This window comes from Monodon monoceros, unplaced genomic scaffold, assembly GCF_005190385.1.
Source record: "Monodon monoceros isolate NGI ecotype Baffin Bay Population unplaced genomic scaffold, NGI_Narwhal_1 Super_Scaffold_9, whole genome shotgun sequence".
NCBI lineage: Eukaryota > Metazoa > Chordata > Mammalia > Artiodactyla > Monodontidae > Monodon > Monodon monoceros.
In genome coordinates, this window is record NW_021703786.1 from 51117399 (window position 1) to 51136970 (window position 19572).

A 19572-nucleotide genomic window follows, 5' to 3' on the forward strand; every position below is an offset into this window, starting at 1 on the left:
CTCTGTTGTGAACAGAGTCCGGGATCCGAAATCAGAAGGCAGGCTTTTAGTCCCACCTCTGACCAGCTGTGTGGCTGTGAAGGGTAAACAATTACTCACACACCCCCTCCATCCCATGCCCAGGCAACCTGAGGGTTTATCAGCTATTAAATGCATATAAAACAATCTGCCCTACTTCCTTCACTAGGTTATAAGAGAAATTAAATGCAGAGGTTTGTGACTGCTAATCAGAGGTAAGGCACCAGCTGCGTGCATGCCACCAGCATCATTATTAGTATTGGAAACAACATTCCAGGCAACCAGCACACGGCTGTGAAGAAGAAGACGCCAAACAGCTCAGCCTCCTACAAATGCTGCAGGAATTCAAAGAGAAATGGGCCCTTGAAACTCACATCTGCGTGCAGTGTCCTTCCTTGTCCCCCCTCTCTGATGTCTGAGAGAGCATCTGACTAAAGGACTTCAATTCCCTGCTTCTCACAGCGAGAGAAAAAGCCCCGTCCAGGATCAATCCCCCTCCTTAGCACTGGAAATGGCTGTCCCGGGGTGAAGGGCCTGGGGCTCCCTGTGTCTCCCCGCCCCCAGCGGTCTCCCTTCCACAGCATTCCCTGCACAAAGGGCGGGCGGCATAGCACGCCTTACCGGCAGGCCTGCTGAAACCAATGAGCTGAGGCTGGAAACGGTGGGGCTGGGGACGTGACTGGCGGCTGACCCTCACACAGGCCCCCCACTGGACCTCACAGACACCTCCTGTCCCCAATCAGAGGCCCATTTATTCCGCAACCACCAGGGCTTCCAGGCATCCGATTCAGCGCCACTGAGTTTCAAACAGCAGGTGAAAATGAGACAATGACAGTAACGGGGGTCCTTTTCAACAAGTTTTTCAGCAGGGCATGAGCTAGACCTTGCTTTTCTGGGAAAATGGACAGAATTCACAAAGGTAGTAAGACTAATTCTAAATCCTGGAATGTTCCCTGCCCAGTTAAGGGCTGAAAGTGGAGGCCCAAAGGGGAGGGGAGAGGGCTGTTTATAAGCCAGTTCAAGTGATAAAATAAAGTCTCCTGTGGTTTATCCCTAGGGACAGACCCATCTTAGGCAGTGAGTTCTCCAGAGTGGTGGGGGAGGGACCCTTGACACAAGGTCGCTTGCATCCCATTGGATGCCCCTTCTTCTCTCTGGTCTTACCAGCTGCCCAAGCTGGCATGTTGAGGTCCCTTCCCTGAGAATCTAGGAAATGGGCTAAGAGACTTAAGTTTTAACTCAACTGCTCTCTGGAATAATAAGATGCAAATTTAGGAGCTGATGGAGGGGCCATTTTCCCCAGGTGGGAACGCCCAGGAAAGAGAAAGGTGGTCTGCGGTGAGAGAAAAGAGAGAAGAGCCGAAATAGAGGATGGCCTGGGCTTCTGTGACATGCTCCAGTGTCCTGGCAATAAATCCCCATTTCTACAGTTTATTTATTTATTTATTTTGCGGTACGCGGGCCTCTCACTGTTGTGGCCTCTCCCGTTGCGGAGCACAGGCTCTGGACGCGCAGGCCCAGCGGCCATGGCTCACGGGCCCAGCCGCTCTGCGGCATGGGGGATCTTCCCGGACCGGGACATGAACCCGTGTCCCCTGCATCGGCAGGCGGACTCTCAACCACTGCGCCACCAGGGAAGCCCCTCTACAGTTTAATGCCTACTGTTTGCAGCGAGGCGGCCCTAGTTAGCCACAAATCCTACTTAGCCTGATTAATATGATGTCCATTTCCCTCCCCCTCTCTCATTAAGCACAGAGATCTCGGCCACTCTCTGGGCTGATCAGGAATACCTGGGAGGATGCAAATCAGTGGCCTGTGGAGAGCAGAGGTTGCGCTGCCAGAAGGACCCAGGTCTGGCTCCATCTAGTGGGGTGACCTTAAACAATAACCTCCCTGACAGGTAGGTTTCTCTCTCACCTGGGCTACCGCTGACGCCTCCCCAAGTCCACTCCTGGCCCTTTCCAATCTGTTCACCAGGGCTTCGCTGGTGGCACAGTGGTTGAGAATCCACCTGCCAATGCAGGGACCACAGGTTCGATCCCTGTTCCGGGAAGATCCCACATGCCACAGAGCAACTAAGCCCATGCGCCACAACTACCGAGCCTGTGCTCCAGAGCCCATGAGCCACAACTACTGAGCCCGTGTGCCGCAACTACTGAAGCCCGCGCGCACCTAGAGCCTGTGCTCCACAACAAGAGAAGCCACTGCAATGAGAAGCCCATGCACCACAACGAAGAGTAGCCCTAGCTCACCGCAACGAGAGAAAGCCCGCGCGCAGCAACGAAGACCCAACTCAGCCAAAAATAAATAAATAAAATAAATTTATTTTTAAAAAAAAAGTCACAATGAGCTCTTTAAAATGCCAGCCCTGCAACGGAGCCACCTACAGAAATCCTCCAGTGACTTTCTACTGCTCTAATGATAAAACCAAAGGCATCCCAGGCCAGCCCAGCCCAGCCCAGCCCACCTGGGGCCTCTGGTAACACACCACACTCTTTCCCCTTGGGGCCTGGAGACACCCTGATACTCCTCCCTGGGGAATGCTTCCCCAACTCTACTCCTCCCAACCTCCTTTGCCTAGTTACCCACTTTGATTTTTTTTTTAATTAACACCATTTTGAGATTTAATTTAGGTACTATAAAATTCACCCTATTAAAATGTACAATTCAGTGGTTTTAGTATATTCACAGTTATGCAGCCATCACCAGTCTCTCATTCCAGAACACTTTCATCTCCCCAAAAAGAAACTCTGTACCCATTAGCAGTCACTCCCCATTCCCCACTCTCCCCAGCCCCCAGAAACCACTAATCTTTCTGTCTCTATGGATTTGCATATTCTGGACATTTCATATAAATGGAATCACACAATCGGTGGACTTTTCTATTCTCTATTTCCCTTTTTGTGCTCTAATCTTTATTACTTCTTTCCTTCTGCTTGCTTTGGATTTAGTTTGCTCTTCTTTTTCAACTTTAAGGTGGAAGAAGGCTAGTGATTTGAAGTCTCTCTTCTTTTTTAATATAGGCATTTACAGCTATAAATTTCCTCCTGAGCACTGCTTTAGCTGCATCCCATAAGTTTTGGTACGTTGTATTTTCTTTTTCATACATCTCAAAGTATTTTCTAATTTCTCTTATGATTTCTTCTCTGACCCACTGGTTATTTAGAAATGTTTTTACTTTCCACATATTTGTGAATTTCCCAAATTTCCTTTTTGTTATTGGTTTCTAATTCCTTTCCACTGTAGTCAGAGAACATACTCTGTATGATTTCAATCCTTTTAAATGCATTGAGGCTTGTTTTATGACGTAATATATGTTCTCTCATGTGCACATTTAAAGAATGTATATTCTGCTGTTGTTAGGTGGAGTGTTCTATAAATATCCCTTAGGTCTACTTGGTTTATAGTGTTCTTCAGGTCTTCTATTTCCCTACTGCCCCTATGCCTACCAGTTCTGTCCATTATTGACAGTGGAACCTTGAAGTCTCCAACTATTATTATTTCTCCCTTCATTTCTCTTAGTTTGTGCCTCATGTATTTTGGGGGCCTGTTGTTAGGTGCATCATGTTTATAATTGGTATGTTTTCCTGATAAATTGACCCTTTTATCATTACAAAATATCCTGTTTGTCTGAGGTAAATCTATTTTGTCTAACATGAGTGTGGCCACTTCAGATTTCTGTTACCGCTTGCATGGTATATCTTTATCTTTTTACTTTTCACCAATGTGTATCTGTGAATCTAAAGTGTTTTGTAGACAGCACAGAACTGGGGTTTTTAACTTATTCTGTCAATCTCTGCCTTTTTATTGGAGTGTTTATTCCATTTGCATTTAATATAATTACTGATAAGATAGGATTTATGTCATTTTGCTATTTGTTTTCCATATAGTCTTATGTCTTTTTGTTCCTATACTCTTCCCTTACTGCCTTCTTTCCTGTTAAATAGGTATTTTCTAGCATACCATTTTAATTCTTTTTTTTTTAACTTTATTTATTTTTGGTTGCGTTGGGTCTTTGTTGCTGCGCATGGGCTTTCTCTAGTTGTGGTGAATGGGGGCTACTCACTGAGGTGGCTTCTCTTGTTGCGGAGCACAGGCTCTAGGTGAACGGGCTTCAGTAGTTGTGGCACGTGGGCTTCAGTAGTTGTGGCTCGCGGGCTTCAGTAGCTGTGGCGCATGGGCTTTGTTGCTCTGCAGCATGTGGGATCTTCCTGCAGGGCTCGAACCCGTGTCCCCTGCATTGGCAGGCAGATTCTTAACCACTGCGCCATCAGGGAAGCCCTTAATTCTCTTTTATTACATATTTTTTAGTTATTTTCTTAACAGTTGCCCTGGAGATTACAACTAACATTTTAACTTTAAAAAATCTAGCTCTGATTAAGTCCAACCTAATTTCAATATATACAAAAACTTTGCTCTAATATAGCTGTTTCTTCCCCCTTCTTTTATGCTATTATTATTATACGAATTACATCTTTCTACATTATAAGTCTGTCAACACAGTTTCATAATTATTGCTTTATGCAGATAGGAGAAAAGAGTTACAGCAAAATACATTTACACCTTTAAAGATGCTCCTTATTTCTTCTTGTGAACTTGAGTCACAGTCTAGTGTCCTTTCATTTCAGTCTGAAGGGCTCTCTATAGTATTTCTTGTAGGGCAGGTCTGATAGCAACAAATTCAGGTTTATTTATACAGGATGTCTTGATTTCTCCTTCATTTTTTTTTAACATCTTTATTGGAGTATAATTGCTTTACAATGTTGTGTTAGTTTTTGCTGTGTAACAAAGTGAATCAGCTATATGTATACATATATCCCCATATCCCCTCCCTCTTGCATCTCCCTCCCACCCTCCCTATCCCACCCTTCTAGGTGGTCACAAAGCACCAAGATGATCTCCCTGTGCTATGCAGCTGCTTCCCACTAGCTATCTGTTTTAGATTTGGTAGTGTATATATGTCAGTGCTACTCTCTCACTTCATGCCGGCTTATCCTTCCCCCTCCCCGTGTCCTCAAGTCCACTCTCTACATCTGCATCTTTATTCCTGTCCTGCCCCTAGGTTCTTCAGAAACTTTTTTTTTTTAGATTCCATATATATGTGTTAGCATACGATATTTGTTTTTCTCTTTCTGACTTACTTCACTCTGTATGACAGACTCTATAGGTCCACGCACCTCACTAGAAATACTTCAATTTCATTTCTTTTCATGGCTGAGTAATATTCCATTGTATATATGTGACACATCTTCTTTATCCATCCATCTATCGATGGACACTTAGGTTGCTTCCATGTCCTGGCTATTGTAAATAGTGCTGCAGTGAACATTGTGGTACATGTCTCTTTTTGAATTACGGTTTTCTCAGGGTGTATGCCCAGTAGTGGGATTGCTGCGTCATATGGTAGTTCTAGTTTTAGTTTTTTAAGGAAGCTCCATACTGTTCTCCATAGTGGTTGTATCAATTTACATAACCACCAACAGTGCAGGAGGGTTCCCTTTCCTCCACACCCTCTCCAGCATTTATTGTTTGTAGATTTTTTTGATGATGGCCATTCTGACTGGTGTGAGGTGATACCTGACTGTAGTTTTTTGATTTGCATTTCTCTAATGATTAGTGATGCTGAGCATCCTTTCATGTGTTTGTTGGCAATCTGTATACCTTCTTTGGAGAAATGTCTATTTAGGTCTTCTGCCCATTTTTGGATTGGGTTGTTTGTTTTTTTGATATTGAGCTGCATGAGTTGCTTGTATATTTTGGAGATTAATGCTTTGTCAGTTGTTTCGTTTACAAATGTCTTCTCCCATTCTGAGGGTTGTCTTTTCATCTTGTTTATGGTTTCCTTTGCTGTGCAAAAGCTTTTAAGTTTCTTTAGGTCCAATTTGTTTATTTTTGTTTTCATTTCCATTTCTCTAGGAGGTGGGTCAAAAAGGATCTTGCTGTGATTTATGTCATAGAGTGTTCTGCCTATGTTTTCCTCTAAGAGTTTATAGTGTCTGGCCTTATATTTAGGTCTTTAATCAATTTTGAGTTTATTTTCGTATACGGTGTTAGGGAGTGTTCTAATTTTATTCTTTTACATGTAGCTGTCCAGTTTTCCCAGCTGTCTTTTCTCCATTGTATATTCTTGTATCCTTTATCAAAGATAAGGTGACCATATGTGCGTGGGTTTATCTCTGGGCTTTCTATCCTGTTCCATTGATCTATATTTCTATTTTTGTGCCAGTACCATACTGTCTTGATTACTGTAGCTTTGTAGTATAGTCTGAAGTCAGGGAGCCTGTCTCCTTCATTTTTAAAGGACGTTTTTACTGGGTATAGACTTGGTTGATGGTCTTTTTGTCTCAGCACTTTGACTTTCATTCCATTGCCTTCTGACTTCCAAGGTTTCAGGTGACAAGTCAATTGTTAATCTTATTAAGGATCCTTTGTCTAATTAGTTTTACCCTTCAATTCTGGGCTCAACCATCTCTTCCTCCCTGGACCAGGTCAGGCCCTTTGGTACATGCCCAGTGCTCTGTACTTGTCCCCTGTAGAGATGATCACAACTGTAATTCAATAATTAATGATAGAAGTAGCTCTCCAGTTTGTTTCTATCACTAGACTGTAAGTTCTGTAAGGCAAGGACCAAGCTTGCATTTTTCAGTGGCTTGCATTGCCACTCTATCCCCAGAGGCAACACAGTACCAGTCATACTGCAGCCTTTCAAAAAAACATTTACTGAGCAAATAAATGAGACTCATCCTAAAGTAGGCTGAATCATTGGTGTCAATTCTTCTCTCTGTAAGAGTATGAGATAGCCACACTCTGCCATGGCTCAATGGTAGGCAGGGTGATTCCCTGCCCCTTGGCTTAAGATTGGCCATGTGACTTGCTTTGGCCAAATGATGCCAGTGGTGATGATGTAAGCAGAGGCTTGAAATGTGCTTGTGCAGCTGAGCTTGCACTCTTGCACTCCTGCCTGTAACTATGACACAAACATGCCTTGGCGGTCATTGGACCAAGTGGGATAGGAGACACATGAAACAGGCCTAAACCCAACTCACAGCTTAAAGCCAACCTAGTCCCACTGAGAGCAGCCTAGGTCAGCCAAACACCACCCAACCCACAGATACATGAGGGATGAATAAACACTTACTGCCAAATGCCAGTGGGTTTGGGGGTTGGTCTGTTTCACAGCAATATTGTGGCAAAAGATGACTGAGACACATGACCTGGCAAGGTTGAAGAGTGGGAGGAAGTCCTGGGGAAGGTCTCGCACCTGACCCTTCATATGGCCCACAGTTGGGTCTGGGTTGACTCTACAATAATCGGATGCACATCCCGTCTCTAACTTACAGACTAAACTTCCCCAAATTCTACAGTCCCACAATGGGGATACTCATCTACCAGCCTCCTGGAGCAGCCCAAAGTGTGTTAAGCACCTACACAGCGACAGGTGCAGGGTGGGTACTTGATAAGAGTTAGTCTTCGTCCTCCTCCACCTCCTCCACCTTCTCATCCATTCCACCCCCGGGCCTGAGAGTGACCTTCACAGCCAGAATATCTGCAGCCTCTTCTCTGCTGTGCAGCCTAACCTGTCCCAGGGGCTGGCCTTTCTTATTGCCAACTGATCCCCCAGACTCAGGTAAGACGAGGAGACAGGGATGTGGGCAGGTAGAGCATACCTCCTTACACCGTAACTCTGATTCCATGTATGATCTAAAATTATATTTATTCATTGGAAATTTATAACTGCCTATTTCAAGGAGGGCTTGAGGCAGCTTAGGGGCTGAACACAATAAAAAATAAACAACTTGAGGATCAAAGAGAACAGAGGCCAGGCAGAGAGCAGAAAGAGGAGGTGGCACCAGAAATCTGATGCAATACGTCAGACTCTGCAATTTCCAGCAGCTGTAGAAACAAGACAAGCAAGTGGGCTACAAAAGTCAATATAATGAAAGCAGCAGCCCTCAAGCCTGGGTGTGAACCCCATTCGCAGGCAACTCTGAGGCCAAAGGGGGAGACCTCAATACTAACAATAATAACCACCATCCATGCACCAAACACTGTTCTAAGTGCTTTGTACATGACTTCTCACGGAGTCCTCTGAACAATGAGACATTGTTATTATCTCCATTTTACAGATGAGCAAATAGAGGCAAAGCAACTCTCAGGGGCACAGGGTGAGGGAGTGGCAGAGCCAGGATGAAAGCCTGCAAGTCTGAGCCCAGAACCCTTAACCACTAAGCAAGTCAGCACCTGCTTTGCTCACGCTGGGCCCAGCCACAACCCGGAGACCCTGATCACTGGGCCTCTGGCTCTGAGTTGGTTGTAGGCCGACCTTCTTCCCTGTTGAGGCCTTATCCCCCACGCTTCTGAAGATCTGTCGCTAGCCTAGCCTGTTTGTCAGGACCCCATTACCTCCTGGTAAGACCCTGCAGATGGCCTGTCTCAGTTCCCACCTGCCACCCTCTGGAGATGTGCCGTATCTCCCTTCCCACCTAAACCTGCACTCCCAGAACATACCCCTTGCCACCCAGCCCTCCCCAAAGTGTATCAACTTCAGCTCCTCCGACCTGCCACAATTTACTATCCATCCACATGCCTGTTCCATATTCCAACACAAACTCTAAGAGTCCACGTTCTACATCTGTCAGCAGAGCCCACCATTGAGAGTGATGTACAGTGAACGCCCTCTAAGGCCATGGCCCCTGAAGTGCAAGCCTTCAGCCCCTGACTAGCTACGGTGTGAGCCCACGCTCCGGACACCAGGTCTGCACCAAGAGAGGCCAGCCCACAGTTGGGTCCTGCCTGCCCCCTGGGCCTGTCCTCTCTGCCCTGACCTCAGAGTGTCCTGGATGCAAAGTCTCAATTCTGTAAAGGCATTTTAGGTTCCAAACAGGCAACTCTCACTCCTGAGTTACCCGCTTTGCTAAATTATCCCCCTTCACCCTGTCAGGGGTGATCCAGTTCACCACACGACACCCAAACCTGCAGATGGGTTTGGGGATATCTGAGCCGTCCCAGCCCACGAGGCCCTTTTACATGAAGTGAGAAGAGGCAACCCTTGGTGGAGGCGTGTCTCTTCCACCTGTTGGAAAATCGCTGTCATAAACTGATAATGCTAAAACAAGATGCTTCACCGCCACGTGTGAGAAAATCGCCATCATAAACCACAATGGAAAGCCTCTTCCGTGCAGTGCCCTCGTATGGCTCCCAACCCGCAAAAATGACTTTGGCAGACCTGCTGCGTCCCCAGCCATGGCAGCTCTGGCCAAGCAAGATACTCAAAGCAGCTCGTTTCCTGCTCCGCAGAACCCTGCAGACGCGGAGACCACGTGGTCAAGAATCACGCCCACTTTCTGCTGTGCTCACGTTAAAAGTGAAAGGTCCTAACAAGCCCCAGGAATGGGAGAAAGGTCTTCGTGTCCAGGCTGGGGTCATCAGCCCCCAAGCAGCGGCTTCTGCAAATGAGGAGGACCGCTGGCAGGATTAGAACTGGCGGGTAGAGAAGGTCACCACAGGAACAGGCTCTCAAGAAAAGCCAAGGAATGAGACCTGGGAAACATGGAAAGCAGCTCCATGGCTGCTCCAAGACACGGCCTGGGCTGATTACTACCATTTGGGGTTAGAAAGAATTTCACAGGCATCTCTGACCTTTTCTTGGCGAGCCTCGCGCACGGCACCGACCCCTGATCAAACACCTGCCCAGACCCTGACGTTAATGAGGACAAGAACTGGCAGTGCTGAAACCAGCTGAAATTGGCTCGCTTCCTGTCACTAACCCGTGTGATTCAACGACACTGAAAAAGAACCAGAAGAGAATTCACTCTTTTTTTACTTGTAAATGAGGCCCCACTTACAGCAGACCAATTTCAACGTTGAGCCTTCTTAGGCAAAGGGTCCCTGAGGGATGGCGCGAAAGAACTTGGGGTCTAGCCCTTGTTTTCTGATCATGGCACCAAACACCCCCTCATCCAACCCCCCTGTGCTCTACATCGAAGAGAAATAAACCTGGTTTCCAAAAATGAAGTCTGGAAAATAATATAGACTCCTACAGTCCACCTTCTAAATTAAGCCAGTTACTTAAGCCATTAACTTTCCACTGGGGACCGAGAGAAAATTGTTTCAAAACTGGGAACTAAATATAAAGTTAGGGGGAATGGGACTTTGCTGGTGGGGCAGTGGTTAAGAATCCGCCTGCCAATGCAGGGGATGCTGGTTCGTAGGGGAACTAACATCCCACGTGCTGCAGGGCAACTAAGCCCTCCGGCCTCAAGTAGAGAGCCCGAGTGTCACAAACTACAGAGCCCACGCGCTCTGGAGCCCACGTGCCACAACCAGAGAGAAGCCCACACACCACAACAAAGATCTCACGTGCCACAACTAAGACCCAACGCAGCCAAAAAAAAAAACCCACAAACACAAATGGATCTATTAAAAAATGGAATACAGTGTGACTCCATTTATAAAAGTTCAAAAGTATACAACATTTTAAAACATATTGTTTAAAGACATAAACCTGCATGGTAAAGTTATAGAGAACAGCAGGCTAATAATGATAACAGAATTCAGGTTAGTGTATCCCCTGGGGATGAGGAGAGAGGAAAACCCACCTAAGGAGAGGCATAGAAACAATTTCTAAAGGGCTTTTGATACTCTTGTTTCTTCATTTGGCTGGGCATATGTCTACTTTATTACTCTTCTTTAAACTGTACATATTTGTTTTATATGCATATATATCTATTTCACAATAATTTTTTAATCAAACACTTTCTTATATTCCAACAGTATCCAGTTAAAGATAAGACTGGGGGGAAATTATCCTATTCCCTAGCAACAAAAAAGCATAAAACATCTAGGAACAACCAAGAAATGTTCACAACCCCCATAAAGAAATCTATGAAACTTAAGTGGGTGCTATAAAAAAAGAGAATGACAGGAAGGAAGACACGAATCAGTAAGGGACAGACCACATTTCTAGAGAGGAAAACTCAATATTGTTATTATTTTAGAAATTTATTGTCATTCCAAATTAGATTCTAATGATAAGTGCAGAAGAGCTATAAAATAACTATAAATATCATAGAGAAGAATGACTAAATAGGCAAGCATAACCAAAGAAAAGTTGAGAAAGAATCTGCATGGCCAGGGGTTAAATTTATAAAGTCATAATTTAAAAAATGTGATGGTGGAAGAAAAAGAGATCAGTTAATGAAAAAAGAGAAAACCTGGAAGCTCATATGTTTGTGCACGATAATAAAGCTAACATTTAGAGTCAGTCGGGGGAAGGGTGAAGGAAATCTAGTCCAAGACCAAAATCTATTAACCTAGTAACACAGGTTACTGGACCTGGGAGGCTAAGGGAGAGGGGGGGAGGGAGACGCTCATGTTTTGCCTTTTTGAATTTTGAGCAACATGGTTGTAATGTACAGTTGACCCTAAACATGGTGGGGGAGGGTCAAGGGCATCAACCCCCTCGTAATTGAAAATTCCCGTATAACTTTACAGTCAGCCCTCCATATCCGTGGTTCCACATCCTCAGATTCAACTAACAACAGATTGTGTAGACCTGTAGTACTTATTTAGTGAAAAAAAATCCATGTATAAGTAGACCCACAGAGTTCAAACCCGTGTTGTTCAAGGGTCAACTGAATAGTCCAAAAAAATTAAATTTCAATTTCAAATGTAGTTGTAGGAAAAGAAATTGAACTAAAAGAACTGGCGGACAATTTGAGAAGAAATAAAAGCAGGCTAAACTAAACTAAAATAAATTTTGATAGGATTAGAGTTGAATGTAAAAGAGAGAGCTGAGTGGAAAAGCTGACACCAAATAAAGAACGAGAAGAAAATATAGGTGAATATTTATCTGAACTTGGGGTGGGGAAGACCTGTCAAACCCAAAAGCAAAGGAAGAAATCACAAAATGAAAGGACTGATAGACTTAACCACATAGATCAGTCTGCGGGGGCTGTGAAAACAAAATACCATAGACTAGGAGGCTTAAAAAACAGAAATTTATTCCTCTCAGTTCTGGAAGCTGGAAGTTCAAGATCAAGGTATCAGTCAATTCAGTTCCTGGTGAAGGCTCTCTTCCTGGCTTGTAGACAGCAGCCTTCTTGCTGTGTGTCCACATGGCCTTTCCTCAGTGCATGTGTGAGGACGGAAAGAGAAAGAGAGAGAGAGAGAGCTCTCGGCCATCTCTTCTTATAAGGGCACGAATCCCATCATGCGGGCCCCATCCTCAGGGCCTCATCTAACCCTAAATACCTCCCAAACATTCCACCTCCAAATATTATCCAACTCTTGGAATTAGGGCTTCAACACATGCATTCAGGAGAACACAAACATTCAGTCCACAACACCACATAAACATTAGAAACTTCTCTATGTTTAAAAATAATAATAATAGAAAAACACTGATCTGAGAAAAAATGTATTACATATCTGTCAGTCACTATTCTTATGGATAAATAAATGTTAAATAAAATATAGGTTATAAAATCATTCAGGGGGCTTCCCTGGTTGTGCAGTGGTTGAGAGTCCGCCTGCCGATGCAGGGGACACGGGTTCGTGCCCCGGTCCGGGAAGATCCCACATGCCGCGGAGCGGCCGGGCCCGTGAGCCATGGCCGCTGAGCCTGCGCGTCCGGAGCCTGTGCTCCGCAACGGGAGAGGCCACAACAGTGAGAGGCCCGTGTACCGCAAAAAATCATTCAGGGACTTCCCTGGCAGTCCAGTAGTTAAGACTTCACCTTCCAGTGCAGGGGGTGCAGGTTTGATCCCTGGTCAGAGAGCTAAGATCCCACGTGCCTTGTAACAAAAAAAAAAAAAAAAAAAAAAACCCAAAACATAAAACAGAAGCAGTATTGTAACAAATTCAATAAATTTTTACTTTAAAAAAAAATAAAATAAAATCATCCATATAGAATGATCTCAATTTTTAAACATTAAACATGGTTATCTCTGGAGGCTGAGAATCACAGATGTTTACTTTCTCCTTTGTGTTTTTGTGTATTTTCTAAATTTTCCATAATGAATATGAATTACTTTTAAGATTCAAAAAAATTACCATTATCTTTCAAAAGTGTTATGTTCAAGCAACATCGGGGGCATAGGGTCCAGTTCTGCAAAACTTTAGGAGGATGTTTGATGGGCCAGGTGCCCAGCACGGCCTGGAGTGTGATCCATATCACCCTATAGACTCTACAAGGAACCCCTGAAAGAGGCAAGTCCTTCTCCCTGGAGGAGGCGGGCATGATGGGGATCTTGCACCAGCGAAAATCCTGCCCCATGGAAAACAGACTTATTTGAGATGGCTCGAAAGGGACAGACCCAGAAGCAAAGTGACAAAGAGACAGATCTCAAGATCTCAGCTCAAAAGAGGGAATAATTTCTACCTCTATGAGCTGCCCCTAAATGCAAAACACCATACAGTGAGCTTCATGTCACGGTCCATCCATGACTCAGGCATAGATGCAAGGCGGCTTCTTGTATGAGGAAGGGGGTTAAATTAGACATTAATTTTTAATTATGTAATTACTTTTCCTTTAAAAAATTTTAAACACGTCAATGAAATTATTTTTAAAAGTTTAAATATCACAGAGAAGGCTAAATTTCTCTTTGATCCCCCGCCCCCCACACACAATCCTGATGCCCTGAGGCCCTGGAGATAATAGCTATTATAAGTTTGGAATGCCTTTTTCTAGACCTTTTTATATTCTTTTACATGTAGGTATGTGTCACTTATATTTGTATTCATATAAAGTATGAAGGACTATGTGAAAACGTTTCTATGAAAGGCATCATAATGTATTCATCGCTTGGAAACTTGCTTTTCTTCACCTTATAATCTGAGAGATTCATCATTATTGTTATAGAGAGATCCAACTAATTCTTTCTCAAAGCTGCATAGGACTCCCAGGTGTGAAAATGTGAGTTGACGTAGCGGGTCCTATTCCACCACCAGCAGACGTTCAAACTGTGTAGAGTTTTTCACCGTGGACGGCAAACTGCCACAAAGGCTGTCCCAGGACTTTCCACCTGTGCACCCATGCCACGTTTCCTTTAGGGCAGACCCTGGGAAGTAGAATCCTCACGATGTAGGGCAGATGCTTTTTAATCTGACAGGTCCTGCCAAACTGCTGTCCTAGCCTCAGATCCCACGGCTTTAAAAACCTGATCCCTGTGAAATGTCTCCTTGTCAGCTTCAGCTCAGCGTTTCACCCTACCCGGCACATCCTGCACCTCGGTTTTGTTCCATTGTTCTCCATAACTATTCAAATCATCATCCAACCATGAGATGGGCTGCCCTGGTCACTGGCGGCACTCAAGCCAATGGCCACCCTCCCGGCCACTCACGGAGGGGACCTCTTGAATGGGGAGGAGGCCCTTCTAAGCTTCTGTGAATCAGAAGACGCTCTACCGGTAAAGGAGAAGGGGATGAGGGCTGAGCAAGAAGAAACTGTACAAACCCTGGCATCAACTCAACTGCTTGGATGGGCTGGGCCTAAAGAGGAAAATGCAATCAACACATTGGGGAAAAAAAAAAAAAGCATCAACACGTAAATTAGGTGTGAGTGCAGCCGAGTGAGTCAGGCAGGCCTGGATATTGACGATCGTTCACCCTCCTCACCGGGCAAGACAACCACCAACTCTGTGATGATGCCCACCAAGGTCACCGAAACACCTGACCGATTAACTGTCTGCGGTGATACTAAGTGCTTTTACATAAGGTGCTAACTACGTAACTGTGGTCTTACAGAAGGTGCTCCAGTATTTTTAGCAGCACACAACTGCCATGTGAAAGGAGGAGCTGATCTCCCAGTGAATGCCGCTCACTTTCCAGGCGGGCGCAGTCCTGCTGATGGAGGGGTGAGGATGTCTGTGCAGAGGGTGGCAGCACCATCCATATTCCGCAGTGTCTCCAGGCCAACCTGACACCCCGCCGACCAGCAGAAGGCGATCCACGTCACGTCCTTACCCCCAGGCCTCACGGCAGGGAGAAAAGAGCTGCTTCATGGGCAGAACCCAACCAGCCACCTCCGAGCTTATTAGCAAGCTCTCCCCAAACCTCACGGAGTAGATGGGGATGGGAGAAAACCAGAGCTGGCCCTGGCCCTGCTCCCACATCCCCAGAGCCGTCTGCCCCAGAACCTGGGTGCCTACCCTCATGTCACCTCCCACCTCTCACAAGAAATCTAAGATTCCGAGTATAGTGCCAAGTGTGTGGCCCCTATAAGGCAGTGGAGCATCAGTATTCATGTCCTGGGTTGAGGGTCACTGCTGCCTTTTTCTCTGTTTCAGTAAATTTTATTGAAGTATCACACACACACAAGTGCACACACTAAAATTGATGAATTTTGAAAATATGACCACACGTATGTGACCAACACCCACATAGAGAAACCGAACATCACCAGCCTCCCAGAAGCCTTCCTTGTGCCCCTGGGAACTACTACTCTGACTTCTAACACCTTATATTCATTCTGCCTTTTTTGCACGTTATATAAATGGAATCCTACGGTACATGCTCTTTTCCGTCTGGCTCCTTTGCTCAACAGTGTCTGCGTGATTCCTCCATGATGCTCCATGTGGCTGCGGACTCTTCTGTGGTAGAGCGTTCTATTGTATGTATTCACCCCACTGTATTTGTCCATTCTACTGCCAAAGGATGCTGGGTGATTTTCAGTTTTGTGGCTATTAAAAACAGTGCTGCTGTGAACGCTCTAGTACATGCCTTTTCACTGCAGCCTTTTGTCTCTCATAAGATACAAGAAGTTGAAAACGACTGCTTTAAATCAAATCTTGAGAAAGCCAACCTGCTCTCTCTCTCTCCAATTCACCCTCTCATTCTTTAAACACAGTCTTTCCACTATCCACGTGGTACCAAGTAAAGAGCATTGGCCACAGGAGTCAGACTTCCTAGTACTAAAGCCCACTCTACCACCTATTTGCTCTGTGTCCTTGGGCAAGCACTTAACCTCTCTGTGCATCATTTTCCTTACCTGTAAAATGGGGAAAACAATAGTATTTCTACCTTCATTTGGTTGAGGATTAAATAAAGGAATAAGGGCTGCGCAAAATAAGCACCCATCAAAGTTAGTAGCTATGATTATGGCCAAAGGCACCCCGTCTCTCTCACCCTTGAGGCACCCTGTTCTGGGTGGCCTCTGCCAGGATAGCTGAGCAAGGCTCTCACACAGGAGGAGACAGCAACTAAAGACAAACAATTTCACCGCCTCCAACTGGAACGAAGCTGTACCAAAAAGCCCTCCCTAACTCCCTGGCGGTCCAGTGGTTAGGACTCCACGCTTCCACTGCAGGGGGCACAGGTTCGATCCCTGGTCGAGGAACTAAGATCCCACATGCCGCGTGGTGCAGCCAAAAAAAAAAACCAACAACACAACTGTTCTAAAAATCCTTTTTTATTTTTCTGTTCTCTGTTCTTGGGGTTCTCTGTTACACCAGACCATGCTCCTTCCCTCTGTCTTTCCAGCCATCAAGGCTGCGTGGAGGCCGCAGCTACTGTCCTTTTACCCACAGGGCACTGGATTTCATTCGAAATGTGACCTAAACCAGAGGCACCATTCGGGGTCATTATTAATGGTGTGCCAGCAGCCTGGTGACAAGCTGCTGGGGTGTTAACAGTGCCCAGAAATTGCTCCCTGAAAAAAACAAATGTTTTAAATGTCCCCGCAAAAGGAGAGTCAAATGGAGTATCTCATTTTTTTAGGCGACAAAGATGGAAAAAGCCCCTAGAAGCATACGGTGCAGAGACCTAGGAGCAAGACTCCAGACCTCGCATTACTGGTTGCCATGGCAACTGTATTTCACATCAGGAACTCATTTTCATATGATAGTGGCCTGTGGAGGGAAGGGGAGTATAGCTCCTAAGGAAACTTAGTTGAAGGTGGTACTGTTTGGGGATAGCGTTGATATTGTTTACAAAAAAAAGCATTTAAAAGTGCCCTAAGGGGGACTTCCCTGGTAGCACAGTGGTTAAGAATCCGCCTTCCAATGCAGCGGACGTGGGTTCGATCCCTGGTCAGGAAACTAGATCTCACTTGCATGCCTCTACTAAGAGTTTGCGTGCCACAACTAAGGAGCCGGTGAACCGCAACTAAGGAGCCCGCCTGCCACAACTAACACCCGGTACAGGGGCTTCCCTGGTGGCACAGTGGTTAAGAATCCGTCTGCCAATGTAGGGGACACGGGTTCGAGCCCTGGCCTGGGAAGATCCCATATGCCACGGAACAACTAAGCCCGTGCGCCACAACTACTGAGCCTGGGCTCTAGACCCCGCGAGCCACAACTACTGAGCCCATGTGCCACAACTACTGAAGCTCGCATGCCTAGAGCCCGTGCTCCACCACAAGAGAAGCCACCGCGATGAGAAGCCCATGCACCGCAACGAAGAGTAGCCCCCACTCGCCACAACTAGAGAAAGCCTGCACACAGCAACGAAGACCCAACGCAGCCAAAAATAAAATAAATAAATTTATTTAAAAAAAGACTCGGTGCAACCAAAAATAAAATAAATTAAGAACACTTACTAAAAAAAAAAAAAAGTATCCTAAGGGACAGAAATGACCTGAGGGCTCCTCGGGGTTCTCTGTTCCTCAACTCTTAAGACACGCATACGCACATTTGCACACATATGCACAGCCTGTTTTCGAAGGCCTCTGGGGCAGCTGTCACAGCCTCCCCTAGTCACTGGTGCCGCCATTAAGCACCTGTTCTGTTACAAAGTCCTTTCCTGGAGTCCAGTGGGGTCCCAAGCAACCAGATGACCGCACCACCAGGACATCCTGCACATCTGGGCCAGGCGCTAAGAGGACCTGTAACACACCCCCTGGACTGAAGGGTACGCTTTCCTGGACAAATAGCAACCCCCACTATCAAAAAACAGTCTCAGGAGTCAGACAGACTTGAGTTGCAACCTCTGTGCCGCCCACCTACAAGCTGTGTGGTTTAGGCAGGTCCCTGGACCTCACGGGGTTTATGTCCTCATGGGGAGAATGAAACAAGAATCCTAGCTCCTACCCCTCTGGGGGCTGTGCGAATAACACACACGAGGGATTGCTTGGAAAGATCAGCACACACCCAGCACATACCGACCACTCAATAAACAGCCGCTATGATTAAGAACCGGAAAAGCATCTCTCATACCCATGATACAACTGGAGGCTAATAGCAGAGAACAGAGTATTAAGTTGGGTGGCACAAACGGTAATGAATCCATCCATGAGCCCAGAAGTGCAGGCCAGTGGGAATCTGGGACTCGAACAGCCCAGGAGGGAGGTGGGATTTGAACCAGACTCTGAAGTATGGCCAGAGGTATTCTTGGAGGTTAAGGGGAGGAATTCTTTTATCGAGAGCCAACAGGATACCCAGTCCTGGAGATCCGGGAGGAAAGGAAGAGGCTTCAAGGACACAAAGGGGCTGCGATCAGCAGACAGACAGCCGTGGTCCTGAGGGCACGGTGGAGTGGGAAGGCCAGGAAAGAGGCGCCCAGGGCAGCTGGGAGAGGCAAAGCTTTCCCAGGGAGACAGCTCTGGGCTGGGTCTCTAAGACTAAGGCCAAGAGGGTTGACCATGGTAGGGAGGGAAGAAATCTCGGGACTGGAAAGTGGCTCTGGAGGGTGAGGCCACACGACTGAGGGGCTACAGGAGGTGGCGGAGCTGAGCTTTGTGTGGGAGGAGACCAGGAGCCTCTGAAGACTTCCTAGGCGAGAGGGCTCAGCAACAGGGTAAAAGCAGTAGTCATCCAGAGACCGTTGGTCTAGAGGTGACATGCCAGATGGACCGTGGGAGCTGGAAGGGATTCTGGCATCAGGCCAGCGAAGGGGCCTCTGACCTCCTGCCTGAGACATTCAAGGCCTGGAACAGTAGCCTGGTCACAAAGGGGCAGGGAGAGGCGAGACGCTTCAGGGAAAAGTCAGTGTGACAGAAGGGAAGGAAACCCACTGCTGGGGAGTAAGGAGGACATGGTGAGTTTGGGGTGTCACTGGGCATCCAAGGAGCCAGGACTAGAGCTAGAATGGCGGGGCGGGGGGGAGTTCCCTGAGAGATCCCGAAGCAAGTTGTCTGAGAAGATAAACACGGGGCCTCACAAAACATCCCAGAAAAGAGGGAAGGGGCGTCAGAAGAGGAGAAGGAATGATGGAGAAACAAGAACAAAATGAGGAGAGAAATCGCAGCAGAGAAGGCTGCAAAGAGGGGCCTGCTTCCTGGGCAGAAGGACTTGGCAGCAGGATAAGGCCGACAAAAAAAGATCGGTGTTTGGAAACAAGCTGACGTTCAGGGAAGCAGTTTCAGCAACGTGGTGGGGACAGCAGCCCAGGCTGCGCAGGAATAAGAGGGGAGGCGTGCAGCCAAGAGGCAGGCAGCAGGTGCAGAGCCCTTGCCGGGAAAATGTGACAGTGAGAAAAGAGGAAACGAAGCTTTCTGCTCCAGTGCATGGATTTTTCCCCCCAAGAGATGGGAGGCCAAGTGAACGTCAGAGGAAGGAGGATGGAGGGGCACCGGAAGACGGGCACAATCTCTCAAGGTGTGTGTGGGGGGGGAGGGGC

The 19572-nt window shown here is 46.4% G+C and overlaps 1 protein-coding gene across 1 annotated transcript in view; it reads right to left on the bottom strand.

Moving 5' to 3' along the window:
- The window catches only part of RPH3AL (rabphilin 3A like (without C2 domains)), a 177972-nt gene that overhangs the window by 124260 nt on the left and 34140 nt on the right, over positions 1-19572 (bottom strand).